Below are 19105 nucleotides of genomic sequence, written 5' to 3' on the forward strand. Positions count from 1 at the left end.
AGAAGTGAAGGAGGAGGACAGATGCAGAGAACGTCAAAACAAAGGAAACCATTGAGGATGAAGTCCGGAAGCTGGAGAAGTTCATCGATGAGGCATACAGGGAGGCTGTGGAAAATCACCAGCAACAGTGGAACTGCCGAGATACACCTACAGGGAGTGAGGATCACCTGGAGAACAGCCACAACGAAGAAATGGGTGATATAGCAGTGAGATCTGGAATCAGCAGAGCGAGCCCACAAGAAGCTGAGTCCTGTGTAAGCCAACGCCAGGATGAGGGAAGATGGAAGTGCATGGAGGACCCGGACCTACGGCTGGAGAGATGGGCACACACCAGGGACACGGACCTGTGCCTAGAGAGGCAAGAGAAGATAGATAAGATAGAGAGGACAGCAATCGTCGTGGGGTACTCCATCATCAGACAAGTCCACAGCCACATAGCAGGAGGAAAACAGGATCAGCTGGTAACCTGCCAAACCGGAGCCAAGGTAGAAGACATAGTGAGCCATATCGATAGGATCATCGACAGCGTGGAAGAGAAAGATACGGTGGTGGAAGATACAGTGGCGGTAATCCATGTGGGGACAAACAATGTGAGCAACAGGAAATACAGCAGGGAAGTACTGAAGGACAAGTTCCGGATGCTAGGAAAGACGCTGAAGACCAGAATGCAGAGTGTAGCATTCTTGGAAATCCTGCTGGTATCCAGGGCCAATGAGAAGAGGCAGACAGAGCTGCATGCAGTCAACATGTGGATGCGACACTGGTGTGAGGAAGAAGGATTTCACATCGTGGGCAACTGGACAACGTTCTGGGGGAAGAGCAAGCTATTCAGGAAGGATGGACTCCACCTCAGTGGAGAAGGAACAAGACTACTTGCAAGCAACATCAAGAGAGAAATTGAGAAAGCCGACAGTGGATGGTTCGGAAACCGATATACCCAGAGGATATCGTGCAAGAAGTTAGTGGAAAAGACTCAGCGGATCATGGACAGGACAGAAATCTGGAAGGATCGAAAGGGACGCAAGAGGGAAGAAAGTGCAAGAAAGTAACATGCCACAAACCAAGTGTATATACACGAACGCAAGGAGTCTAAGGAACAAAATGGGTGAATTAGAAACTGTGACACAGAAAAAGAACTTTGACATCATCGGCATTACGGAAACATGGTGGAACGAGGAAAACATCTGGAACACTGTGCTACACCGCAGAGACAGAGTAGGTCAAAAAAGTGGGGGCATTGCCCTGTACGTCAAATAGGGAATAGAGTCTGCCGGAGAGAACACGTCGGAAACAAAGAATAAGTTAGAATCTCTATGGGTCAAAATTCCTGGAATAAATGGAACGGAAATGAAGATAGGCATCTACTACTGACCCCTAGGGCAGTCCGAAGAAATTGATGAAGAAATGACGGCTGAGATTAAATACAACTGCAAGGGAGGAAATGCAGTTATCATGGGTAACTTCAATTACCCAGGGATAAACTGGAACCTAGGCACCTCAGTAGGGAAACCTGGATGCAGTGGGCGATTGCTTCCTGAAACAACTTGTCAAGGAAAACAGGAGAGGAAATGCAATTCTGGACTTAATTCTAAATGGACTATGAGGACCGGCACAAGATGTAGAAGTAGATGGGACACTGGGAAGCAGTGATCACAATATGATGTGCTTCAACACGGGAGCGAAACAACGATCTAGAACGATGGCGACGGCGCTGAACTTCCGAAAGGGAATTAGGAAGGGTAGAGAGTCATGGTGGGGAAGAAGATTAAGAAGAGGGTAGGTGCTGTAAAAATGCTAGAGCAAGCGTGGTCCCTTTTTAAGGACACAGTCACTGAGACACAAAATCTGTATATAACGCGTATCAACAAGGGATCCAAGAGGAAAAATAACAAGGAACCGGCGTGGCTCACTGTAGCGGTGAAAGAAGTGATCAGAGACAAGAAGATTTCTTTTAAAGTATGGAAAAGGTCAAAAACAGACGAAAACTGGAAAAAGCACAAGCAACATCAATGCAGGTGCCATAAGGTGGTGAGAGGGGCCAAAAGGGACTAAGAGGAAAAAATTGGAGGTGAAAAACTTCAAGCCATTCTTTTGATACATTAAGGGGAAACGAGCCGCGAAGGAAGCGGTTGGGCTGTCGGACGACCATGGAATAAAGGGAGTGCTAAAAGAGTACAAAGCCATTGCCGACAAACTGAACACGTATTTTGCGTCTGTATTTACCGAAGAGGATATACACAACATACTGGAAGCTAACAGGCTATACATAGGAAATGAAGACGAGAAACTGACAGGGTTGGCGATCAGTCTAGAAGAGGTATGCAGGCAGATTGATAGGCTTAAAAATGATGAATCCCCAGGACCGGATGGCATACATCAGAGGGTAATCAACAAACTGAAAGGGGTTATAGCTGAACTGCTTCAACTAATAACCAATCTGTCAATCAAATCGGGAAGGATTCCAGAAGACTGGAAAGTGGCAAATGTTACGCTGATCTTCAAGAAAGGTTCGAGGGTAGATCCGGGAATCTACAGACCAGTGAGTCTGACCTCGGTAACGGGAAAGATGGTAGAGGTGTTGATAAAAGACCACATCATTGACCACCTTAACGGACACAATCTGATGAGGACCAGCCAGCACGGCTTCAGCAAAGGAAGATCTTGCTTGACAAACTTGCTGCACTTCTTCGAGGGAGTTAACAGGCAGATAGACAAAGGTGACCCGGTCGACATTGTATATATGGATTTTCAGAAGGCATTTGAAAAGGTCCCGCATGAACGACTACTTCGAAAAATTGCGAGCCATGGGATTGAGGGTGAAATACTCGTGTGGATCAAAAACTGGTTGGCAGATAGAAAACAGAGAGTGTGAGGGGTAAATGGACAATACTCAGAGTGCCACAGGGTTCAGTGCATGGGCCTATGCTCTTCAACATATTTATAAACGATCTGGAAATTGGAACGACAAGCGAGGTGATTAAATTTGCAGATAATACGAAGTTATTCAGAGTAGTGAGGACGCAGGAGGAATGTGAAGACCTGCAACAGGACATAAACATGCTCGAGAAATGGGCTGCGACATGGCAAATGAAGTTTAACATGGATAAGTGTAATATGATGCATGTCAGTAACAAAATTCTTGTACACGAATACAGGATGTCTGATGCAATTCTTAGAGAGACCCCCCAGGAAAGAGACTTGGAGTACTGGTCGACAAGTCGATGCTCAATGCGCAGTGGCGGCAAAAAGGGCGAACAGAATGCTTGAAATGATTAAGAAAGGGATCACATTCTTCTGCTGTACCAGTACTTTTGTTTCCTGACTGGAGTTTATTGTTTGTATTGACTGCTTTTTCAATAAAAATTATTTGCAAAAAAAAAAAAGAAGGGGATCATGAACAGATTGGAGAAGGTTATCATGCCACTGTACTGGGCTATGGTGCGACCCTACCTAGAATACTGCGTCCAGCACTGGTCACCGTACTTGAAGGACACAGAGAAGGGTCCAGAGAAGAGCGACAAAAATGGTTAAGGGGTTGGAGGAGTTGTCGTACAGCGAGAGATTAGAGAATCTGGGTCTCTTCTCCCTTGAAAAGAGGAGACTGAGAGGGGACATGATTGAAACGTTTAAGATAATGAAGGGCATAGACTTAGTAGATAAAGACAGGTTGTTCACCCTCTCCAAGGAAGGGAGAACAAGACAAAGTTAGACAAGTTCCTGCTAGACCAGAACTTATGCAGGTAAGGCTAGACTCAGGGATCAAGTTCTTTAAATAGAGGCCGCTGAATATAGAGGAGTGGACTGCTGGGCACGATGGACCACTGGTCTGACCCAGCAGCGACAGTTCTTATGTTCCTATATAAAAGCTCTCGTATATGGGTAATATCATTGATATGAACCAGAGAACAAATTTGTATCAAGTTATATTCAATTACCAGACTTTAAATACCCAAGGCACTACTTGAATGATTTTTTCATGCCCTTACTGGGATGGTAAATTCATCATTGGTCTTGGTAAAGTGACATGTGCTGTGAATATTTTTTTATATATGTTTTTGATTTCAATTTCAATAAATATAAAGTGCATTAGGTGCATAAAGTGCTAAAGGAAGGAAAGCACTTATCTTTTGTGCCTGACGGCTGCTCAACCATATCACACTCGGTTTCATCAGGGGCTATGCCTCCTTCTATTCATGCACCAAATCTTTACAGTTGCTGAAATGTTTCAACTCAAATCTCCTGCCATCCTGAGGATTGATGAAAATCTTAGATTGTAACATAATCTCACAACACTTGCAAGATCCACATTTATAATGGCCAAGGATACCTTTAACTTTCTGAGAAGGAGTGGTGTCAGAAGGGCTAATAATGTCCTTTAGATTCCTTCCTCTACTAAATGCTGTTCTTTTTTTTTTTTCCCATGAAAATTTTATTGAAATTTATCAAACAGCAAACAAACAGACAATGGCACATTGCAAGTACAATGACAGTAAATTTACAAAAATACTGGATAGGAAAATGTAATTGAGCTCAGTTAATCATCAGCAGTTTGCATATAATACAACAAGGAAGACCAACAGTCATTTGTAGATCTGAGTTGACCTCTACATTCAGATAATGCTATCTCAAACTTGTGATGCTGCAATACTAGATTCCACCAGTGATGAACATGGAGTAAGCTTGCGGACTTCCAATTGGAGAGAATCAACTTTTGTGCAAGTATCAGAAGAATATCAAAAAGTTTCCTATGGGAGTCCAGTAAATCAATATGTGGTGATTGCAATTTAAACATTACTATAGAAAAAGATATATTGCAATCTATGTAGAATATTTTTTTCATAATAGACCAAATATCTTGCCAAAATACCTGAATCAATGAACAATCATATAGCATATGCATCAGGGAACCTTGACAGATCTTACAATGCCAGCATAAATTTGAAGATAGAAGGCCAGCTACAGAGAGTTTGAGGGGTCCATAGCGCTTTATGATAGAGAAAGTACATAGATTGTATTGTACTCGCCGATGAAAGAGATCTAATGGATTTAGACCAGCGGACAGCCTAAGACTTATCTCCTAGTTGGTGATTACAATCATTTTCACAGACTTCCTGAAGTGTAGTGGTAGACGGTTTCTTCCAATTAATAGTCAATTTATAAATTCGAGAGGCAGTATGTCCTGTTGTCAATAGGGTGCTAGCTAGGTTGGGAAGAGTAGGTAGACTACTATGTATGGTATCAAAAAAGACATATGAGTTATACAATGTTGAAGTTGAACCCATTTAAAATATGCTGTGGGTGGAATAGTAAATCTGTTTTGGAGAGTTAAAAATGGAAGTTATTTATTAGTCAAGTCTAAAATATCATGCAACAGAAAGACACCTTTGTCTATCCATTCCTTCCATAAGAACGGTTTTTTATTAATTAGAATATGTGGATTACACCATAGAGAAGTATATAGTGAGGTGATGTATGGAAATTCCAAGTGTGAAACATAAGAACATAAACAATGCCTCCACTGAGTCAGACCCGAGGTCCATCGTGCCCAGCAGTCCGCTCACGCAGCGGCCCAACAGGTCCAGGACCTGCGCAGTAGCCCCCTATCTATACCCCTCTATCCCTTTCTTCAGCAGGAAATTGTCCAATCCTTTCTTGAATCAAATTCCAATAAACATTTAATGATATTAAGGGGTTGGAAGATGAGATTTGCGATGTAGTTAAGTAAGCAGAAGGCTGGAGCAGAAAAATTAGCTGTTTTTCAATTTCAAACCAAATTGGAGAGTAAAGTTCCTGATCGGAAAACCAGTATAAACCCTGATGTGTAATGAAAGCTTTATGATAAGTGTAAAAATCTGGAAAAAGGACCTCGCCTTTTTCCTTAGTCAATTTGAGTTTTTTTTAGTGCTATACGCGGTTGTTTATTTTTCCATAAGAAAGATAGAAGGTGTCAGCATAGCTATCGCTACCATTCAGCATTTTTAGTTGGCATTACTTATGTCAGCGAAGGCCTATGGAAAATTATATCAATCTGACTCTGGCATGGGAATGCAGATAGACCCTGAGGGCAGGGAGACGGTTTTAAGTATCCCTGATTGATATGTTTCAAGTATCCCTGATTGAATTATGACTAGCTAAAAGGTGTTAATGTCTGATTAAGAGGGTGCTTAGGACAATGGGTCCAGATGCACAGATCAAGAACAAAGAAGTCAGAGACTAATCCCATCTTCGGACTTGATGTACCGAAGGTCTGATCCGGAGAAGGCAGTTCTTATGTTCTTATGTTCTTATCCCACAAAAGGAACAAATGAAAGACATTGTAGAAACTACTGCCAGCATGAGTGAGAATACAGGCAAAGAAATAGTTGAGGTGGCTGGTCTTGCATTAGGTACAGGAATTATAAATGCTTCTAAAGTCTTGGTTCATGAGGTTATTCCTGTGCAGTTAGCCACCCAGTGTAGCATGCCAGTGCAGAAGCATGATCGTAGTATAACTCACTCAGAGGCTGCAGATGTTTCATTTTGGGCACAAGATTGTGGGAAAAGGTACACAGAAATTTTGTTTGAGGGCAAAGATCCTGAATCACAAACACAGCAACCAGTACTTCCTCCAGCAACAGAACTAGTGCCTAAGATGGAGGAGAGGGGTCTGAGTGGACCTATCTCTTTAGCATATGGCTCTCCAGCTGGGTCAGATGCTAAACCAGAGGGCTCTGTTAGGCTCACTATACACTCTCGGGCCCTAACTAAGATTTCAAAGCCTGTAGTACCAGTGGCTGCCTCTTACTCTGACATTACTGTGAAATTTAACCATAAATGTGCATTTTTCTCTGTCCTAGACATGACTAATGATTTTCGGAATTTGCCCCTTACCTCTGAATGCCAGGACAGTGCAGACAAAAGAAGACAAATCTAGCCTGCACCTGACTTCTGCACCACAGTGCCCATTCCTCCGAGTGCAGTGGGACCCAGGTGGCAGACATGTAGTCAAGGTCGGCCGGAATGGAACATGGACAAAGTTTGCTTTAAGTGACCTTGAGGATGCTGCTAATTTGAAATGTTTTTTTTTCTTTTTCTTAGCAGCAGTTCGGATATATACATAGCCATCCCAGACCAGTTTTGGCACAAAGATATTTCTAGTGTTTTCCAAGGATCCTCTTTATCACTGCAGAGATAGAGACGTTCCAAAGAAGATATTAGCTTTATGCCTTTTTTGAATATGAGATGTTTATGATATGCATTATTTGTACTACTCAGGTGTTCATCTTTGCTGTGTTTTTCTATAACAATGTGTTTATTTGCAGAGTTAAATTCAGCCCTGAACACTTGACAGATGGACGCCTAAAAATTTGTGTTTTATGTTGTCTGTGCCATGTGGTCTTTTGTCTATTTGTTTTAGTTTAGGGGGTACCCCAGGATACATAACATTGGCCATTTCTAGAGCTCTTTTCCCCATTTTTTTTTTAACTAGCCCAATTGAGCAATGTTCTTTTTACCTATTGTTTCATATCCTAAATGTAGCTTAGTTAGGGGTTATATTTTTAAGTAAAGGTTTCACTTTATACCGTGTTTATTCTATGATCCTCATTAGATTCAGTACACATTTCTGACATAATTTTTTTTATATATACATTCAGTACAGAATTATGGTCTCTCTGAAGTGCCATAATAGTTATATGCAGCACACAAAAACATATCTTTTTTGAATGTCTGATTAAGAACCTTAAGTACCTGAATATTGTCTGTCTTTTGCCATAACTCTACCAAGTAAATGTTGCCACATTCAGTACAGGCAACCTGGTCTCTCTCTCTCTATATATACATTCAGTACAGGCAACATGGTTTCTCTCTCGTTTTCTATCTCTTATTTGGATTACACTGGAGTACAGCTGCTGAATGATATCGGGACTCTTTTCAAATCCCTCCCTGTATGCACAGACATCATTTCATCTCAAGGGTGAACACCACTAGTTTCCAGTGACTTAACAGATCCTGTGCAAACATCATTTCATCCCAAGTGTGCATCTCACCAGTTTAAAGAAACTGCCGTTTCCTACTGGACTAATGTCCGCAAAGATCTCCTACTCCTCTACTTCTTCACACACGCTGTACTACCTTGGAGCTGGACATTTTTGTTTTCACCTATTCTTTCCACAAAACATTTCCTGTTCCTTGGATCCCCGGATTCATGACAGCCACCTTCCTAAGAACGCTTTGCTGTACAGTTCAACTTATTTACTGAACAATACCTGATGTAGTCATTCACCTCTGTCCTCCATCACCCTTAATGGGACAACCTACTCCACACCTCTGGTTACTAATGATTCTATGGACATTCCAGACTTTATTTCATATGCTGTACATCCTCTACCTCTTGGTATGGGCAACGAGACATTTCAAAAGCTGCTGAACTTTACTGAACTCCATACTCACATTGAACAACTTAAGAAAACCTCCAAAGAAGTGAATCATACTATCACTTTTGAAAATGGACAGATTGCACAAAATTTGCTACGAGACGCTCATGTCTCAGTTTGGGAACTTTTCTTTGGGTATTCGCCCACTGCAAACCACGTATTTAATGTTTTAATTCACCCTATCATTATCTTAATTATTATACAAATTTTGCTATGTATTATTATGATTTTCCTTTGCTGTAAAGTGAAACACATATACATTTCTTTACAACGCATATCATACAAAGTTCCTTCTAACTTTTAAGGCAGTTATACATGTATTTCCAGTATCTTTTCTGACACTTTCTAATTTGGTTCTAATTTGGTTTTAACTTGGCATGGCCTATTGCATTGCCTTACCAGGGTCAGACATAATATTATCCCATACTTGCATACTCTCTCATGACATCTTGGTACCTTTATACCTGAACCTCTTGAAAAAGCTTCTTGCATCCCTTATGCACCGTTCATTCGCTCAACGACGGGTAAGATATAAGCATACTGGGGTCCCCCGCCCAGATGATGGCCTATACAACCTAAGACAGAGGTTTGAACTCATAATGGGAACTGTTTATCTTCATAGCTTGGAGATTCTGCAGCACAGGGGACGTGCGGCTATAATGTTGGAGGTAAAAGAAGCATCTGCTAATTGCAGACTGGCTGTTTAAAGAAGGGTACCACAAGCTTGCCCTCATTTCAAAGAATAAAAAAAAAAATATGGGAGATGTCAGCATAGCTATCGCTACCATTCAGCATTTTTAGTTGGCATTACTTATGTCAGCGAAGGCTATGGGAAATTATATCAATCTGACTCTGGCATGAGAATGCAGATAGACCCTGAGGGCAGGGAGACGGTTTTAAGTATCCCTGATTGATATGTTTCAAGTATCCCTGATTGAATTATGACTAGCTAAAAGGTGTTAATGTCTGATTAAGAGGGTGCTTAGGACCAGGTGCACAGATCAAGAACAAAGAAGCCAGAGACTAATCCCATCTTCCATGCTTGCAAGTATCACACCCTCCTTAGCAATTAAATTAACCATTGCTTCAAACAGTTTACAAATTCTAAACAGAAAGATACTGGGACATACAAGTTTCTATATTCAGCCAAGGTATAAAAGCCTCCTCTCTGCTCTATCAATCTATCTATCTATCTATCTATCAATCTATCTTTCTATCTCTGGAGGAGAGGGGTCTAGGCTCTCTCTCTCTCTGGCTCTTCCTAGAACTTCTGACTCTCTGTCTCTTTGTTTCTGGACTCTGTAAGGCAGGGAAACTGCTTTGTTCTCTACTTAATTGTAATGCTTCATTGTAATGCTTATAAATATTGCTTTTCTGTAAGACTATTTCTATAATATATTCTTTATGCAACCACCTCTGGCTGTGCCTATTATTTGATTCTACTTCCTGATGAAACTTCAGTGAGGGAACTGAACCTGGGACCAGGCGTTTGTCAGGGCGCCTTTCACTTAACCCCTACCACCATACATTGGGGGGGCCACTAACAAACCTGACAGAAGGGAATCGAGTTTTTTGTAAAATGAGCGAGGAAAAAGACAGGGGATCATGATTAAAATGTAATTTATTTTGGGCATGAACATCATTTTAATAGTTTCTGGACGTCCCCACCATGAGAGATAGAGAGGATGCCAGGACTGAATTAAGGATTTAATAAATTGTAGCATGTTCTGTATATTGAGATCAATAGAGTCTAGTAGGGATTTTGTGAGTTCAAGACCAAGATATTTCAGTTTTTTCAGAGCCCAGACCAAATCATATCCGGATTGGCATAATGATTTAAAGGAAGAGTCTCTTATCTTGATTAAGTTTATATCCCGAAAAAGAGGAATATGTATCAATAGTCTGTAGAAGTTCTTTAACCGAGACTTCTGGATTGGAGAGATAGAGAAGTACATCGTCCGCATAGGCGGAGAGTTTAATTTCGAGAGATTTGCATACTATACCAGAAATGTTAGGGTTTTGTCTAATATGGATGAGTAAAAGTTCTAGTGCCAAATTAAACAAATATGGGGAGAGAGGATACCTCTGTCTGGTCCCTCTGAACAGTTGAAAGGAGGAAGAGAGAGAATTATTAGCTATGATTCGAGCTGAAGGATTCGTATATAGCACTTAAATCAGTTGGATGAAAGGGGAATCTGCTCCAAACCAGTCTAAAATGTAAAAAAGATATTCCCATTCTATTCTATCAAATGCCTTTTCGGCGTCAAGAGATAAGGCTACGATAGGACTTTGAGAATTTTTAGAAATATGAGATAAGTGGAAAAATAATCTAGAATTGTCCGCGATCAGGCGACCTGGCATAAAGCCAATCTGATTAGGATGAATAACTTTATGGATAACTTTTTTGATTCTGTTTGCTAAAACTTTAGCAAATAATTTATAGTCTACATTCAAGAGTGAAATAGATCTGTAATTCTGTACTTTAAGGGGATCCCTATGCGGCTTTTGAATAACTGTAACAATAGCTTCAGTAAACCGGCTAGTTTTGACAGAATCTGGAGTTAAATATTGAAAAACTTCAAGGAGATGTGGTATCACATCATGTTTAAAAATTTTATAGAATTCTACAGGGATGCCATCTGCTCCCGGGGATTTATTAGACGGCATTTGCTTCAGAGCAACAAGAAGTTCCTCTGTATCTATTGCCTTGTTTAAGGCAATATTATCAGGTGCAGTCTATCTAGGTCGATCCAAAGATTGTAAGAAAGAGAGCAAGGTATCCGAGTTAGAAGGAGATTCTGAGTGGTACAATTGTTGGTAATAATCATGAAAAATCTCCAGGATTCCAGAATAGGAGGTGATATTTATATTATTACTATTTTGGATAGCTGGTATCCAAATTTTATATTTTTTTCTTTTTAAGTAAGAAGCTAATAATTTGCAACTTTTGTTACCTTCTGCATATTTGGCTTCGGTTAAGAAAATTTGCATTCCTGCTTTTTGGGATATGATACGATTATATTGATATTTAAGCTGACATAATGCATTGTACTGTATAGGATCTTTTGTGTCCGTGTGTTTACGTTCTAGATCCAATATTTGATGTTCTAAAGATGCTATGGAAGCTTTATCAGATTTAGACTTATGGGATGCAATGGAAATAAGTTCGCCTCTCAAGGAGGCCTTAAAAGCTTCTCATGTAACTAATGAGTTTGTATCAGAAGAGTTGTTGGTGTCAAAGAATTCAGCAATAAATTTCTTGAGATGTTGAACTATCTTGTCATCTTCAAGAAGTTGAATTTGCATCCTCCATAAGGGAGATTTAGGAGTGGGAATATTAGTCCATAGGAGAATATAGGATACTATTGAATGATCAGAAATGAGTATTGGAGAAATGTAGGTATGAGTGACCGAGTTTAGAAGGTGATGAGACGCAAAAATGTAATCTAAGCGGGAGTAACTGTTGAGTGGGATGGAATGATATGTATATTCTCTGGCTGAGGGATGTTGAAGTCTCCAGAGATCCATTAATTGTAAGTGTGTAATGAGTGAATGAAAGGAAACATGTGATTTTTGTGGAGATAATTTAGAAGTAGATTGTTTATCTATATAGAGATCATATGGAAGGTTGAAATCTTCTGACATAATGATTGGGAGAGGTGCAGAGGACTGGATGTTGTGTAGCAGATCAATGAAAAATTCTGGAGAATCAGTGTTTGGTGCATAGACATTGACCAAAAGAATTGGAATATTGTGTAAATCTACATGAGCTATAATCCATCGACCATTTGTGTTAATAACTTGGTGTATAACCTTATATTGTATCGATTTAGAAAATAAGATAGATACACCCCCTTTTCTGCCTAAGGAAGGCAAATCAATCGCTGAAATAATCCAGTTACACGATTTTATCAATGAAGCGGTAGAGGATAGGTGTGTTTCTTATAACATTATTATGTCAGGTGTTTTTTGTTTCAGGTGAATAAGAACTTTTTTTCTTTTAATTGGATTGTTTAGTTCATTAACATTCCAAGAGACAACAGTGACAGGAATTTGATTATCAGATGCCATAATAGTCTATATAAAAATATTAAGTATGAAGTCCGGAATTGGAAGAAGTCAAAAAAATCGTATAGAACATGGAAAAAACTGCAATGTGCCAAAAAGGAAAAACTAAAAAAACCAAAAACTTTCTCACACATATCAAAGCAGAACAGAAGGCATCAAGGACTAAGCCAGTCCAGCCAAAAAGAACAAGAAAAATGAATGGTACCATTAACCAGAGAAACAGAGGTGCACAAATCTCCCCTCCCATTAAGAGAAAGGAAAGAACAGTAGAAGGAGCAAGAAAGTACACATTAGTGAAAGGATCCACTAAAACCGCAAACCTGAATATAACCAGTAAGATATACTTTAAAAATAAAACTTGAGACAGGGTACTAGGCAAATGGTGCAGAAAGAGCTGAAAACCTTGAAAAGGAAAGTCTGTCATAGAAGAATTTAGGCAACAGTAAAATAAATAAAGGACAAACAAAACGATTATTCAGCACAGTCATTTTGTCCCAGGGAAAGAAGAAAAAAACCCCAAAAACGTACAACAAACAAAACAGGAAGTTTAAATCATTATATCAGGATTCACAATAGAAGTCATTATAAGAAAAAAAGGACTTGAAACAAATGAAAATGTTAACATCACTAATATGAAGGTAAGCAAGTCAATTTGAAAAAATGAAGCCAGGTCACCGCTGATTCCGCAGTCATGTAATATTGAATTCAAAATGTGGTTTCTCAGGTCTCTGCTCACGAGATATCCTTCTATTCCACATTTAGGGTTAGCATAGAGGGATGAAAAGCATACAAAAGGATTGATTCTGTATATCATATTCAATCCAGTAAACCCTATTGTTAAGGTAGGATAGTAGAGAAAAATAGAAGCGGTGCAGCAGCAAATACTTCGAGTAAGAAGACAGGAATCAAAGTCAAATAAAATCATAATTGTCAAAAGGGAAACTGAAATGAACCAAAACCTTTTCATATATCTAGTCAATATAGCAGGTTAGATAAATAGGCGAGTCAGCGTCGCTGGGGAGAAAGTGGGTGAGCAAAGGATCTGACAGAGCTCAGACGCTTAGCAATCTCAGGCAAGAGGATTTGAATAGGACAGATGAGACGCCTCAGGATGAAGACATGCCCTGCGATTGAAGACCATCCAGGAACGTTTGGAGCTGATCCAGGGAGTCAAAATGTCGTGTCGAATTGTTGATAGTGACCACCATTCTAGCAGGGTACTGTAAGCCATATCTTGCACCCATAGACTTTAATCTCGCCCTCATTTCCAAGAAAGATTTCCTTTTCCAAGCGGTCATTTTTGCTAGATTGGGAACAATTAGAAATTTTTTATCCGCAATTCTTAAATCAGGAACGGACTTAGCTGCGGCTAAAATTTGTAATGTTTGAGGATATCGCAGCAGTTTAGCTACAATAGGTCTCGGTCTCGTATAACCTTGCTTCAGAGAAGATGGCGTCCGATGTGCACGCTCAAACTGCAACGGCAGATCTGTAGTTAGGTTGAGTAGTTTCGGTAAAGAATCTGTGAGGAATTTAAGATCTGATCCTTCGGCACATTCCGCCATTCCAATTATTCTTATATTATTTCGGCGATTACAGTTACAAAGGTCCTCCAAATCCTGATCCAGTTTCTTAAAACGTTGCTGTGTTTGTTCTTTGAACTGCGCAAAAGAAAGCGCCACCATGTCCGCTCTGTTTTCTAAAGTCTCAACACGTGTTTTACACACTGCAAAGGACATAGTAAGTGAGTTGATTTCGTTCCTCATTTCACATGTAACATCGTACTGTTAAGTGATCAATTCTTTTAGAGCACGGAGTTCATCCAAAACTGCGTCTGATGAGTCTTGCAAAGGCTTACTGGTCGTCGGTTTCTCCGGAGATGGAGGATCATGTTTAGATCGTTTCGATCCAGAAGACTGTGTTGGATTCGACTCAGATATAGCAGATTTGCTGTTGGACATCGTATCTATAGTCTGAGTCAGATTTGGTAGCGAAAAAAAAAATTTGAAGCTTGCTCTGTATCGATAATCTGGTAAGATTTAGGGGAGAGAGAAACTTATGCGGCCTTCTTGCTCTCCGGCTCAATAGCGCCCCCACTAAATGCTGTTCTTAACACATTGTCCATAAGCACAGGATGAGTTTGTACTATCTTCCAATTGTTCTTCATGACTCTGGTTATGGCAGGACTGGCATTTGAAAAGTGCAGAACACAGGTTTGAGTATCCGGATCAACTTTGCTTGTGCTTGTATCTTTCTCACACAACAGGTGTTCCCGATGGTTATATTTAGCACATTTATAGCACTTTTTCAGCATTTTTTTTATGGACAGACCTTGGACAGACAAATCAGCGATCAACTTTCTAGACTTCTTAAATTCTTGTTCAGTGCTGCAAATCCTGAACCTTAAAAATTGTGAAAAAGGAAGATTGTCGCGGACATGTCTTGGATGGCAACTCTTATTGTGGAAAAAGGAAGATTGTCGCGGACATGTCTTGGATGGCAACTCTTATTGTGGAGAAAAGTATTGCAATCAGTAGTTTGTTTATTTTTTAATACAGTGGTTTCAAAACCTGAGCTAGACTGTGTCACCAAAACATAGCCCCTGACAAAACCGAGTGTGAAACGGTTGGGCAGCCGTCGGGCACAAAAGATAAGTGCTTTCCTTCCTTTAGCACCTTATGCACCTAATGCACTTTATATTTATTGACATTGAAATCAAAAACATATATAAAAAAATATTCACAGCACATGTCACTTTACCAAGACCAATGATGAATTTACCACCCCAGTAAGGGCATGAAAAATCATTCAAGTAGTGCCTTGGGTATTTGAGGTCTGGTAATTGAATATAACTTGATACAAATTTGTTCTCTGGTTCATATTAATTTTTTTTGTTTGAACAAATTTCTATTTTCTTCATTTCAAGTCGATAATATCATTGATAGAAAGTTTACAAATTCCAGGCTCCAAACAGTTTTCTTACTTGCTTTTCTAAATATGTCAGATTGTGTCACATTATAAAATTGTATAAGGTCCCTCTCAGTTCTGTTCTTTCTGTACATCCCCAGAATTATTTTTTTGGGGGGAGGGTCCTTCATTAACCTCAAGGTAAACTTTCAAGCTTAAACTCTTTATCATTTGGCTGTTCTTATATCAACTTTTTTCCTTCTAGATTACATGAGTAGGATTTTCATTTTAGTAATTTTTCTTGTTGTCAAGCACGTGCACTAGTCCTTTGTAGCCATATAATGTTGGTTACTAACCCTCATGATCATGGTGTAATTGTGTACAAAGCATCATCTCTGCTTGTGACACCTGTCAGAATATTCCATTTCCATTTCAGAAGATGTCTCCCAGTGGTCTTCATGTTATTCCTATCATCAGGGGTGCAGTGCTCCCTCTAAGCGGGCGGGTGTTGTGAGCAAACTTTTTTCGCTGTGAGCTAAAAATATCGGGCGCCAGCAAGTTATGAGCCAACTCGCCCGATTCTCCTCTCGCCGCCCTGCCATCTGCCGTACGCCGTGCGCTGTGACGAGAAACTTGTGCGCTGCGATGTAATATTTTGTGCGCCAGCGCACACTAGCGCAGCTTAGCGGGAACACTGCAGGGGTGTCTACTATATTGTAGATTTTGGTATCATTTGCAAAGATGCAAATCTTGCTAGTCAGTCTTTCAACAATATCACTTACAAAAATGTTAAAAAGAACAGACCCAAGAACTAAACCTTGCAGCACACCACTAGTAACATCCTTTTCCTCAGAGCAATCTCCATTGACCTTCTGTCCCCTTCCACTCAAATCAGTTCCTGACCCAGTATATCACTTTGGGGCACATACCAAGAGCACTCAGTTTATATATTAGATGTCTGTGAACAATGTTAAAGAATTTGCTAAAATCTACATATACTACATTTAAGTGCTCTCTCTGACATATATGTCTGACAAGACCTGCCTCTAGTGAATCCATGTTGCCTCAGGTTCTGTAATCCACTGGATTCCAGAAATGTCACTATTCTCTGTTTTAAAAAGTGTTTCATTAATTTACTTATGACAGAAGTCAGACTTACCAACCTGTAGTTTCCTACTTCCACTTTTGTGGAGAGGGACCACATCCACCCTTCTCCAATCATCTGGTACCACTCTCAATTTCAGAGAAGCATAGAAAATGTCAGCCAGTAGAGCTACCAGAACTTCCCTAAGTTTCCTCAATACCCTTGGATTGATGAAATTAAGAGGTGATAGGCTCATGAGTAATCTAAGGAAATACTTTTTTACAGAAAGGGTGGTAGATGTGTGGAGCAGACTCCTGGAAGAAGTGGTGGAAACAAAAACTGTGTCTGAATTCATGAAGGCATGGGATCTTTTGAGAGAGTGATCTCTTAGAGAGAGGAAGAGATAATGGTTACTGCGGATGGGAAGACTAGATGGGCATCATGTTTCTATGTTTCTGTTTACATCACTTTATCTACTTTTAGTTTAGCAAGCTCCTCACGAACACAATCCTCTGAAAATCGATCAGAGTCTACCACACCTCCATCCTTATTTGCATTTGTCTTCTCCTCCCGGCACATCAGCTGTGAACACAGATCAGAAATATTTGTTAAGCAATTCAGCCTTATTTTACCAACTTCTACATATTCCTCCAGAACATAAGAACATAAGAATTGCCACTGCTGGGTTAGACCAGTGGTCCATCGTGCCCAGCAATTCACTCCCGCGGCGGCCCTTAGGGCAAAGACCAGTGCCCTAACTGAGACTGGCCTTACCTGTGTATGTTCTGGTTCAGCAGAAACTTGTCTAACATTGTCTTGAATCCCTGGAGGGTGTTTTCCCCTATAACAGCCTCCAGAAAAGCATTCCAGTTTTCTACAACTTTCTGGGTGAAGAAGAATTTCCTTATGTTTGTACAGAATCTATCCCCTTTTAACTTTAGAGAGTGCCCTCTCGTTCTCTCTACCTTGGAGAGGATGAACAACCTGTCTTTATCTACTAAGTCTATTCCCTTCATTATCTTGAATGTTTTGATCCTGTCCCCTCTCAGTCTCCTCTTTTCAAGGGAGAAGAGGCCCAGTTTCTCTAATCTCTCATTGTACGGAAAAATTCCTCCAGCCCCTTAACCATTTTAGTCGCTCTTCTCTGGACCCTTTTGAGTAGTACTGTGTCCTTCTTCATATATGGTGACCAGTGCTGGACACAGTATTCCAGGTGGGGGCATACCATGGCCTGGTACAGTGGCATGATAACCTTCTCTGATCTGTTCGTAATCCCCTTCTTAATCATTCCTAGCATTCTGTTCGCCCTATTCGCTGCCGCCACACATTTGTGCATAAGATTTTTGTTACCGATGTGCATTACCTTACACTTATCCACGTTTTGCCATGTTGCGGCCCATTTCTCAAGCATGTTTATGTCACGTTGCAGGTCTTCACAATCCTTCTGCATCTTCATTATTCTGAATAACTTTGTTTCGTCTACAAATTTAATCACCTCACTCATCATACCAATTTCCAGGTCGTTTATAAATATGTTGAAGAGCACAGGTCCAAGCACTGAATCCTGCGGCACTCTACTTGTGACGCTTTTCCAGTCCGAGTATTGTCCATTTACCTCCACTCTCTGTTTCCTATCCGCCAACCAGTTTTTAATCCACATGAGTATTTCACCCTTGATTCCATGGCTCGCAATTTTTCATAGTTGTTCATGTGGGACCTTGTCGAACGCCTTCTGAAAATCCAGATATACAATGTTGACTGGATCACCCTTGTCTATCTGCCTGTTTACTCCCTCGAAGAAATGCAGCAAGTTTGTCAAGCAAGATCTTCCTTTGCTGAAGCCGTGCTGGCTGGTCCTCATCAGATTGTATCCGTCAAGGTGATCGATGATGCGGTCCTTTATCAGCGCCTCTACCATCTTTCTCGGTACTGAGGTCAGACTCATTGGTCTGTAATTTCCCCTTCACTTCTGAGTCTCACAATGCCACTTTTACACTTCTTCCTATCACTAATATATCTAAAAAAATGTCTTGTCCCCCTGTTTTACAATGTCGGCTATTTTTTCTTCTCAACTAGGCCTCCCTCAACTTTTCCAGATTTTTTACCATGTCGGCTATTTTGACTAGTCGACTAGCCTCCCTCAACTTTTCCAGATTTTTTTGTCTATCTTTCTTATGATCTCTTGTAGTTTATGAAAGTTAATCTCTTTTTCCTTACCTTCTAAGCTACTACTTTGTATCACCTCTAGATCAAAGTAAATACTGTTAAGATTTGGATATTTTGTGCATGACTTCATAGGAGGTGCACATTCCAATATTAACATGCAGACATGAAAAAATAATATTAGTAGTATAATGGGTACACCTCATGTCAAAATGATTGACAGCTGTCAAAGATAAGGATTAACCAATCAGTGTTCACTTCCAGGTTAAGCCTGCCCACTCTCTGCCCACACCATGCCCACTCTCTACACAAACCCCGCCCATGCCTTCCCATGCCTTGGCCCTGCCTATACCATGCCCCTCCCATCAAGGCCCCACCCACTCTCCGCTCATGCTCCACCCCCATAGGAATGAATGGTGGTGGCCCTGCCCATGCCATGCCTATGCCCCGCCCCATGCCATGCACTTTC

At 40.5% G+C, this 19105-nt stretch overlaps 1 protein-coding gene across 1 annotated transcript in view; it reads left to right on the plus strand.

Annotated features, from left to right (window-relative positions):
* RBM44 (RNA binding motif protein 44) overlaps nt 1-19105 on the plus strand; it is a 1074496-nt gene that overhangs the window by 1020760 nt on the left and 34631 nt on the right. The gene's annotated exons all lie outside the window — the stretch shown is intronic.

The sequence above is a fragment of the Geotrypetes seraphini genome, chromosome 5 (assembly GCF_902459505.1).
Source record: "Geotrypetes seraphini chromosome 5, aGeoSer1.1, whole genome shotgun sequence".
Taxonomy (NCBI): domain Eukaryota; kingdom Metazoa; phylum Chordata; class Amphibia; order Gymnophiona; family Dermophiidae; genus Geotrypetes; species Geotrypetes seraphini.